At 43.1% G+C, this 10,656-nt stretch overlaps 1 protein-coding gene across 1 annotated transcript in view; it reads left to right on the top strand.

The window, feature by feature from the left end:
* Positions 1-2,959: 2,959 nt before the first annotated feature.
* Positions 2,960-10,656, top strand: part of EFCAB5 (EF-hand calcium binding domain 5) — a 79,245-nt gene continuing 71,548 nt past the window's right edge. Inside the window, exon 1 of the mRNA XM_089683045.1 lies at positions 2,960-3,075. The gene's annotated coding sequence lies outside the window, so the exon portion shown is untranslated. The remainder of the gene's footprint in view (positions 3,076-10,656) is intronic.

Raw genomic sequence — 10,656 nt, 5'->3', positions numbered from 1 at the left:
GGCCCTTACCCTGGCTGCTATGCTGCACACAAATGGCTGAGGAGCTGTTTCCTGCCCTGCCACTACATACTGCTCACTGACTGCCCTGTCACTACAAACTGCTCACTGAATATCCTGTCACTACATACTGCTCACTGAATATCCTGTCACTACATACTGCTCACTGACTGCCCTGTCACTACAAACTGCTCACTGAATATCCTGTCACTACAAACTGCTCACTGAATATCCTCTCACTACATACTGCTCACTAACTGCCCCCCACTACATGCTGACTCCCATTACAAACTGTTTACTGACTTCCCTATGACCACATATTACTCATGACTGCTCTAACACTGCATACTGCTCACTCACTTCTGATACATACTGCTTAATGACTGCCCTGCCGCTACAAACTGCTCACTGACTACCCGATCACAACATACTGCTCACTGACTGCCTATTACTATATATGTCTCACTGACTTCCCTGCCGCTAAATACTTCTCAATGGCTGTCCTAACTCTGCATACTGCTCACTGACTGCTCTATCACTACATACTGCTCACTGATCTCCTTTCACTACATATTGCTCACTGAGTGCCCTGCCACTACATACTGCTCACTGAGTGCCCCCTCCACTATGTATTGCTCACTATCTGTCCTGCCACTACATACTGCCCCTCCACTAAATAATACTCACTGAATGCCACGCCACTACATACTGCTCACTAACTGCCCTATCACTACATGCTGCTCACTAACTGTTCTATCACTACATGCTGCTTATTGATTGGCCTATCACTACAAACTGCTCAGTGACTGCCACACCCCTACATACAGCTCTCTGACTACTCTGCCACTACATACTGCTCACTGACTGTCCTGCCACTAAATACTGATCAGTGACTGCCCTATCACTACATACTGCTCACTGATTGGCATATCACAACATATTGCTCACTGACTGCTCCACCTGCTGCCCTGCCCCTACAAACTGCTCACTAACTGCTCTATCATTGCATACTGTTCAGTGACCACCCTGTAATTGCATACTGCTCACTGCCTGCCTGGCCACTACCTACTGCTCTGTCATTTTTTACTATTCACTGCACCTTCTCTACATACTACTTTCCACTGACATTTCATACTGCAGCCACACATTGCACACACTAGTACAGACAGTCACACTGAGTGTAGAAGGAGGGCCTCCTCATGCAGGTTGTATTGCGCTTCACAATTTCTAATGGCTACCCTAGGTGGAATCCTGTGGATTGCTTTTCAGAAGGGTGGAAAAAGCTACCAGTAGTACAAAATTATAAAGCTGTTTGGTTGGTTCAGCAGTCGGTCCCCACTAAACAGAAGTTTATTGTTTGACCAAATAGACATGTTGGAAAGCTATCCTTGATCATCCTGTAGTGGCAGGACAGTCAGTGAGCAATATGTAGTGGGGGGCAGTCAGTACAGCAGTACGTAGTGGGGGCAGTCAGTGAGTAGTATGTGGTGATAGGGCAGTCAGTGAGCAGTACAAAGTAGCAGGCCAGTCAGTAAACAATATGTAGTGGCAGGGTGGTCAGTGAGCAGTATGTAGTGATAAGGCAGTCATTGAGTCAGTTCTCCCTCGCTCTGACCCTATGCCTCTATTCCTCTTTCCCCCTGCATTCCCCTTATACTCTCCCTGTTCCCCTTCTTCCTTCACCTCCTCCATTCCCCATTAGTGAGCAGTATGTAAGGGTAGTTCAGTCAGTGAGCAGTATGTAGTAATAGGGCAGTCAGTGCGCAGTCTGTAGTGATAGAGCAGCCAATGAGCAGTCTGTAGTGATAGAGCAGCCAATGAGCAATGTGCACTGGCAGGGCAGTCAGTGAGCAATATGTAGTGGCAGAGCAATGAGTGAGCAGTATGTATCAATGCAGTGAGTGAGCAGTTTATAGTGGCAAGGCTGCCGTACCACTGATCCTCCTCTATGGGGCTGCTCCCCATCAGTTCAACAAGGGTGCTAGGGCAAGAAGGGAGATAATCGTGGGAGATAATAGTTGCAGCGGGGGGTAGCATTTAATGGGACTGATTCTCTGTAGTCCCCCCCCCCCCTTTGCAGCAGCTGAAAGTCAGCTTCTTCTCTCCCTCCCACCATGTTTCAGCTCGAACTACAGGGGATCAGTTACAGTAAATGCTGCCCTGATAGCACCAATCATCCCTTCCTATGCAGGTTCCCCTTCTGTCTGATGCCATGCTCCCCTGGCCCCTATACAGTGCTTCCAACTTATCCTCCTCTCCCTCCCTCAGGCTGCTGCAGGGCACAGGGTTTCAGAATGAGGTGGGGAAAGAGGTGGGGCAGTGCCCAAGTGCCTGAATGGTCAGTCTGCCCCTGGCCTGGACACAATCACAGGTAATGGGATCTGTAGTGCGCATAGAGCGGTGCACATGACCACAACTAATGTGTACTGCTCATGCCAAACAAATGGAAGTGAGGGGGAAAAGGAGGGATTCAGGAGTTTATGGAAAATGTTACAAGGAGGCAGAAAAACACCATAATGTGTATGAAAAATAGATTACTGGTCATTACTTCCATGGATTATTTTTGGAGAAAAAGGATATTGCTTAGTGTTACTTTAGGCTTCACTTGGAAGTCATTCGATGTGACTTTAACATACGTTTATTATACATTAATTTTTTATACCTAAACATTACAATTGCAGGTAAAGCCAAACTAATTATTAAGAAAAAATGTTTGTGTTACGGTAACTTTACTGCAAGTTATTTTGGACTGTGGTGTTTCTATGACTATATCTGGTTTTGTGAATGTGTTGCTTATAGTAATAGGCTGTATTGGGGGGTCATTTAATGTGGATTTATGTGGCCATTGATGAATGAATACAAAACAGTGCGCTTGTCTCCAATCCTGATGAAGCAGAAACTTGGACACGGCTCAGACACGACTACATGATGAATGGTCTCTTAGCAACTAGACCAAGCTAAACACAGTGGACACAGAGCAGAGCCCACACTACAGACGGGGGAAGGTTTTCTATTAGACCAGCCGATCTACAAATGATTTTATCTGCATAAACACCCTATATGGAGGGATTAATAAAGGTAAGATATGACATTTTCAATGTTTCACAGTTCTGAGCTTTCTTTTGATGTTTCCAATTTACTTTCAGAAATTGTTACCAACTGGACAGTTTTCAGGCCTTTTACACAAAGGCGTACCTATCCGTCCATCCATCTTTGCTCGCACAGGATGCCTAGGTGTTCTGTGCATCCGTATGCAGTCAGTCCGATTTCATGTCTATTGGGACGCAGCAGCTGTGTGTACACATCTGCTGGTCCCAATTTTACAGCTGTGCGTGTGCGTGTCCATAAAAGCAGACAGCGTGCGTTCAAGGACACTCACCAGCTTTCGCCAATTGGTACGCCCGTATGAATGAAGCCTTAAGGTTTGGCCCTAGGACTTTTCTCCATGGAAAAATTCTGGGTTTTTGGTAACAACAAACTGTACCACTAAACCCCCATTGACTGTAGAATAAAAGCAATTCTCTTTTTTTTCATTTTGAATAGGGCAACAAAGAGTTATAACCCCTTTCAGAATTTTTTTTTTTTGCCAAAGTGGAGATTTCCCTTCACTTCCTGTCCTGCAGCCAAAACAGGAAGTCAGAGGAAATTCCACCAAAAAGAGGAAACCCAGGGGTGTGTCCAGGGTCACCAGAACTAGTGTCCCCATTGGAAGATTTCTGTTCTGATGTCAAGGTACTGTAAGGTAGGTACTCCAATTTGTGAGAGTACCACTGTACCTCAAGGCTTGGTTCACATATATGCATTTTGCGAATGATGCTTTCTCCAGTTTTTTTTGTTAAAGTGGAATTTTTTGGTTGCTGGGCAGAATAAAAATGCAAAATGCAGCAAAAATGCATAAAAAACGCATCGCTTGCATTTTTTTTATTGTTGTTCCATTGAAATGTATGGAGCAAAAACACAACCTGCTGCGGGAAAAAAGTCCCTGACCCTTTCCAAAAACGCAGTAGCTCAAAAACGCAAAGATGTGAACATGTTCCATAGGAAACATGTTAAATGGACTGTAGTGCGTTTCTGCAAAAGCACTAAAAAACACATTGGTGTGAACCAAGACTTATAAAGAAGTGTGATTACTACTTAAAGGATTTATTTGACTGTTCTGACCCAAATCTCCCTAACGGGGGCACAGGCGGCGATAAAAATTGGCAGGTGTTCTAATTCATATCCACTCTACCCAAAACGTAAAAAAAAAAAAGTTTTGCCTTAGTTACACTTTGAGTTCAGTTTTTAGTTTCCCGTGTTTTTTTTCTCAGAAACAATGAGGCCTAGTTTCCACTTGCTATTGAGGAAGGGGAATGGGGTAAAGATAGGAACATTTTTACTGCCCCAAAGCAGCAAAGGCAGAACTGTGACTCAACTATGTGATTCAACTATGATGCAAGTGGTTGCAGCAAGGTGGTGTGGGCTTTTTGGAGTTAAAACAAGAGGTGAAGAGGTGAAACCACACCATCTCACCACCTGAAAATTGCACCCTGAAATGCAATCCATCACAAATTGCTCTTTAGTGAGCTAATGCTAGTGTAAATGAGTCCTTGGGTCCTTTCTATGGTTGAACTGGATGGTCTTTTGTCTTTTTAGTCAGCCAGACTAACTATGTAACTATGTAGATCTAGGCACGTGCGTAGAGGTGTGTTATTGTGTAATGTTAGATAGGTGTATTGCCATGCATCAGTGTCCGATTCCTTTGTGTGTTGACATTCATTTTGATTTGCATTGGTTTGTATTTTCAAATTTAAAGTTTGGACTGGACATGGTTAACATTGATTGACCAAGGCTTGTTAATACCCCATTGCCAATGAACCAAAACACATGTTATATGAGTTCTGATGTGCTGCCATTGAGGTCTTTGGGCCTGCCAACACTCTTAGGCTGCATTCACACTTGAGAGTTTTGTAGCTTGAAGCTTGAAGTTCAAATACCTTCAACAAGCAAAATCCCATTCATTTCAATGGCCCCTGTTCACATCTGATCAATGATAGGGACCATTGAAATGAATGGGATTTTGCTTGTTGAGCATCTTCGAGCTATAAAATGCTCAAGTGTAATTGCAGCCTTAGGCCCCTTTCATATGAGCAATCCAATCAGGTCTGCCTGTCAGTTCTTCAGGCAGACCTAATTGGATAGTCCAAGTATCCCTATGGACTAGCGGGTGTAAACAGACTTTACACCCACTTACCTCCAATTCAATCAGGTCCGCCAAAAAAAAAAAAGGAAGGGGATCCATCCTCTTCCGTTTAGTTGGATTGAATCAGAGGGCAGTTGAGTGTAAATGGCCAGCGGAGTCAGTATGCACTCTACCCCCCATGTCTGCTCTGCATAAACTGAGCGGACAGGGGCCTGCCATCCGCCCGCTCTGCTCTGTTCAGCAGTGTGAAAGGGGCCTAAAATATGGAAAAAACAGACGTTATGTTTTTAAAACACACTGCACTGCTATACTATGATAGACACTATCTTTATTCAGGCAAATCCCAAAACATGCATTGCAGCTCAGCTGTGTAAATGGGACCTTATGGTGTAGTAGCAATTTCCGCAAAATCAGATAAAACTCCGGACTCGGACGTCTGAAGGAAGGAACTGATTTATTAAAAACAGAGTTGTTTTGACTCAACAGATGGCTTGTGCCCTCATCTGCTACGTGAGTTATAGAAAACTTCTTACAAGTGTATATACCAACGATTACGTCACAATTCATACACTTCTTTTTCTACTTTCTATACACTCAAAAGGTTTCCTAAACTCTGCAGAATAACCTTGGCCAGCAGCTAGAGATAAGAAATACCAACTGCAGACCCACACACAGGAAATAAGGGAGGGGGGAAGATGAGCCAAAAACCTTGCTTCTACAAACACAGGCTGCTAGAAGTGTTAGAGTTTAAAGGGGAACTCTACAACATCTGTGTGCTACCATAATGGCCCATTGAGATTGGTATGTTTTAATGACTTTCACCCCACCCAAGGCACGAATAGAGTAACTGGCAATGCACCCACATTGAAGGGCACCACAATGCATGTGCTGTGCTTTGCAGTGCACTGTTAGGGTCATTTTCATCTTTTGGGCCGGGTCCATAATGAATGGGTCAGAGGCGTAGCTGGGGGGGGCAGGTAGAGCAGCGCCAAAAAGAGGTCACAAGATCACTGCAGCGGCTGCAGCAGACGTGTCATCTGATACGTCTGCCATCCACAGTGAGTTATGAGAGGAGAGAGGAGCTGGCCGGGAGAGGAGGGCAGTGAGCCGAACATGTGCCGGAGGGGACGCGGGGAGAGCCGAGCCGGGTGAGTAGTGCCATGGATGAAGGGGGGGGGCAATGTGATCGGGACGGGGGGTGTCTACAGGGACCATATATCCTAGCTACGCCTCTGGAATGGGCTGCCTTCACACTGCCTGGGATGAGCAGGAACATAAAAAGTATTTAGGTGTCTGGCAAAGGTATCTCTGATGAAAAGCCAGGATGCGCACGGTGCCAAGTGTTGGAGAGTTTTGGCTGGTGAGTGAGATATGTGGTGTTTTCCCTTGTTACTGAGTGAGTGAGCATTGGTGTTTGAAAGCACATCTTGATACTTTTTAATAATAAATAGTCTATTTTAGTATTAACAACAGTGCACATGCTTTTTGATGCAAATATTAAAGAAAATCTATGGTCACAGCATACACTTTTATTTAATAACAACAACATTTAATAAAACTATAAATAATATTTTATCTTTGACAATCCAGTATAAGCTTACTTGAAAAGTCTCCTTTCATATTGTGAGTTCCGCCTGTCTATTGGCGATCTTTTCCACAACTTCCTGGACTCCCTGCATGCTTTGCAGCTTCCCTTCTGCTTTTTACTTTCCATTTCTAAGGACTACATATCCCATGGTACCTTGCTGATTGTAAAATGTGACTGCACTGTACTGATTCCTTCCCGAATCTCCTCTCAGCACCTCTGTCATTCAAAAGGCAGGCTCTGTGAAATATGTGACACAACAGTGCCTACTCACCGGGCATAGTGAATACATGTCACAGAATTGAAGAAAGTAAATGTGTTGGGATCTTCACAAAGTAATTTTACAAATTTCAAGATCATTCAGATTAATAGTAGACTGAAAAAAATTGAAATACAATGTGGAAATAAATATATGATTTTATGTTTTCACCATACTGTTGATACACTTTAATGTACTCGTTTAATAAATATTGAAAATGATTTACTGTTTCTCTTTAGGTAGTATGGCCCTTTAACAACAAAATAGGAAAACTGAAAGCAGGGAGATTGACTCTTTCAGTGAAATGACTACAGTGAAATGAACTTTGATCGTTATGTGATGTTGCATATTGAATATCATCATTGTGCAGGCACCCAGTAAATAATGCTGTGGGATTAAACCTAAAAGAATTTATTTATTATATTTTAGTTGACTAATTCTTAAATGTGATGTTTGCATTAGTTTTCTTTTTTAGTTTTTTTTTTTATTTTCATCTGGCGATACAGCCAGTAAGTCTGTTGTTTTTCAAAAGAACAAACTCTCTTCATTATGTATCAGGTTACAGGGACGGGACAAACCATTTAACAATGGCAGGCATGCTTATAATGATCAACTTTTATTTATGTAAAACTTTTATTCCAAAAGGTAAACAAAGTTTATTTAATTGATTATAAAGTCTGAGCTGGAGTTCAGCTTCAATTTTTTACTGTATTTAACCCTGCAATTCCATCTAACATTCCCCTGCCCCAGAGACTGGCAATGCTGCTGTCCAAAGGTGCTCCCTTGTGCTCCCTCATCCAGAGTGGAAGCACTCTAATACAGAAGGTCTGTTACTGGCCAGATCACTAGGTGAAAACAGAAGGAAAAAGCCTAAAGAAAGAAAACTAATGCAGCCACTAATCTAATGATTGGTAAGCTGCAATATATTACAGTTTTGGTTTGGGTTTCATACCGCTTTAAAAAAGACGGTGCTTTACACATATGGGGCAACAGACTTGCTTTTATTCCTCCTTGCTCATCAGTACATACTCACGTCTTCACTCTCTGTCAATCTACGTATCTGCTGAGAGGAAGAAAATATCCAGTACTTTAACCACTTCAAGTCCGGACACTTTTACCCCCTTCCTGTCCAGGCCATTTTCGGCTTTCAGCGCTATCACACTTTGAATGACAATTGCGCGGTCATGCAACACTGTACCCATATGACGTTTTTAGCATTTTTTGAGACAGATAAAACTTTATTTTGGTGGTATTTATTCACCACTGGGATGTTTTTTGCTATATAAATTAATAGTCCGAAAATGTTTAAAAAAGTGTTTTTCTTATAAAATTTTTTATAATAATCTTGTTAGTAAAAAAAAATAACCCAAATTAGGTTATAACCAAAAATTATAATTTTTCAAAAATGTTTTTTACATTTTTTTTTTTATATTGTTATTTATGTTTTTTTTTTTGTTTTTTTTTTAACATACTGTCACCCTAGCAGTACAGTGTCACCATAATGACACTGTACTACTTGTGGGGGGTGATGAAGATTTTTTTTTTTTTTTTTTACACTGATTGCTTTTACACCCATAAAGGCTGTAAAAGCAATCATTTCTCCTTCTCTCTGGCTCTATGTACATGGGTCGGACAGGAAGTGGTTAAAGGATAAGTTCACCTTTGGGAACATGCTGCATGTTCCATCCATTTTCAGGGTGGAACATGTAACATGTTCCCATAGCCACAGCTGCCGCCCGCCGCCCCCCTCACTCTGATAGATAGTAAGGGGGAGACATCTCCCCATACTATCTGTCAAATTTTAAAACAGTGCGGGCATGCAGGGCTCCACCCACACGGCCACTTCATTAATTCATGGAAGTCCGTGAATGAATGAGCTGCAAATCCCAACAGCCTTAGTGGAGCGCCATGCTAGTTCATTGAAGCTTCCTGTCAGAATATCTGCTTCTCATAAATCCCGTACGGCAAAGAGATATTCTGACAGGTCTGCAGGAGACCGATCACTGGTGCAATGCTTTTAAGGCTCCTGTAGACAAAAACAATAAATGCACATTTTTTTACCTGCAAAAAAATATGCATCTATTATTTTTGTCTAAAAGGTGAACTTGCTATTTACCTCTGAACTCCTAGAACTCTTAGTCTACAATCGCGTGAGCTCCCACCTCTCCGACAACAACCTTCTTCACCCTTTACAGTCTGGCTTTCGCTCACTACACTCCACTGAAACTGCCCTACTAAAACTCACTAATGATCTACTAACTGCTAAAACCAATGGCCACTACTCCATACTCTTACTACTTGACCAGTCTGCGGCTTTTGATACGGTTGACCATCCCCTCCTCCTCAAAAAACTCCACTCTCTTGGCCTCAGAGACTCTGCTTTCTCCTGGTTCTCCTCCTACCTATCGCAGCGCTCCTTCAGTGTTACCTATAACGCTGCCTCCTCCTCTTCACTCCCTCTTTCTGTAGGGGTCCCTCAAGGTTCTGTCCTTGGGCACCTTCTCTTCTCCATCTACACCTCCTCCCTTGGTCACTTGATAAACTCCCATGGCTTTAAGTACCATCTCTATGCTGATGACACACAAATCTATCTTTCTACCCCTCACCTCACCCCTTCAGTCTCCTCTCGCATTACTAACCTACTAAGTGACATATCGGCATGGATGTCATTCCACTTCCACAAACTCAATCTTTCCAAAACTGAGCTCTTAGTATTCCCTCCAGCCCGTGCCCCCCCCCCCCCCGACTTCTTCATCAAGATCAATAACACAATCATCAGTCCCTCCCCTCATGCCAGGGTACAAGGTGTAACCCTAGACTCGCATCTGTCCTTTCAGCCCCAAATCCAATCGCTGTCGAAATCATGTAGACTTCCCTCAGCAACATCTCCAAGATACGCTCATTCCTAACCTTGGAAACCACTAACAACTTATTCACTCTCTTGTTATATCACACCTTGACTATTGTAACTCCCTCCTCATTGGCCTACCTAATCGCAAACTATCCCCTCTTCAGTCTATCATGAATGCTGCTGCCAGACTCATCCACCTTACTAACCGTTCTGTATCTGCCACCCCTCTCTGCCAATCCCTCCACTGACCTCCTATTGCCCAACGGATAAAATTCAAAACACTAACAATAACGTATAAAGCCATTTATAACTCTGCCCCAAATTACATCACCAATCTTGTCTCTAAATATCACCCAAACAGTACTCTCTGCTCCTCGCAAGACCTCCTACTCTCTAGCTCCCTTGTCTCCTCCTCCCATGCTCGTCTTCAGGACTTCTCCAGAGCTTCCCCCATCCTCTGGAACTCTCTACCCCAATTTATCAGACTATCGCCTACTCTGCTCACTTTTAGGCGATCTCTGAAAACCTATCTCTTCAGGGAAGCCTATCCTGCCCTCAGCTAATAATGGAATCTTCTACTCCTCCTACCAGTCCATCCCCCACAGTTATTACCTTTTGTACCACTAGCCCCTCCCTCCTAGATTGTAAGCTCCAAGGAGCAGGACCCTCAAATCCCTCTTGTATTGAACTGTATTGTTGCTGTATTTTCTCCCGTTATATTGTAAAGTGCTGAGCAAACTGTCGGTGCTATATAAATCCTGTATAATAATAATAATAACTTG

The sequence above is a fragment of the Staurois parvus genome, unplaced genomic scaffold, assembly GCF_062004578.1.
Source record: "Staurois parvus isolate SC_StPar_1 unplaced genomic scaffold, SC_StPar_1.0 ptg000299l, whole genome shotgun sequence".
Classification (NCBI taxonomy): domain Eukaryota; kingdom Metazoa; phylum Chordata; class Amphibia; order Anura; family Ranidae; genus Staurois; species Staurois parvus.
The sequence above is the reverse complement of the archived record's forward strand: the minus strand, read 5'-3'. Positions and strand labels throughout refer to the sequence as shown.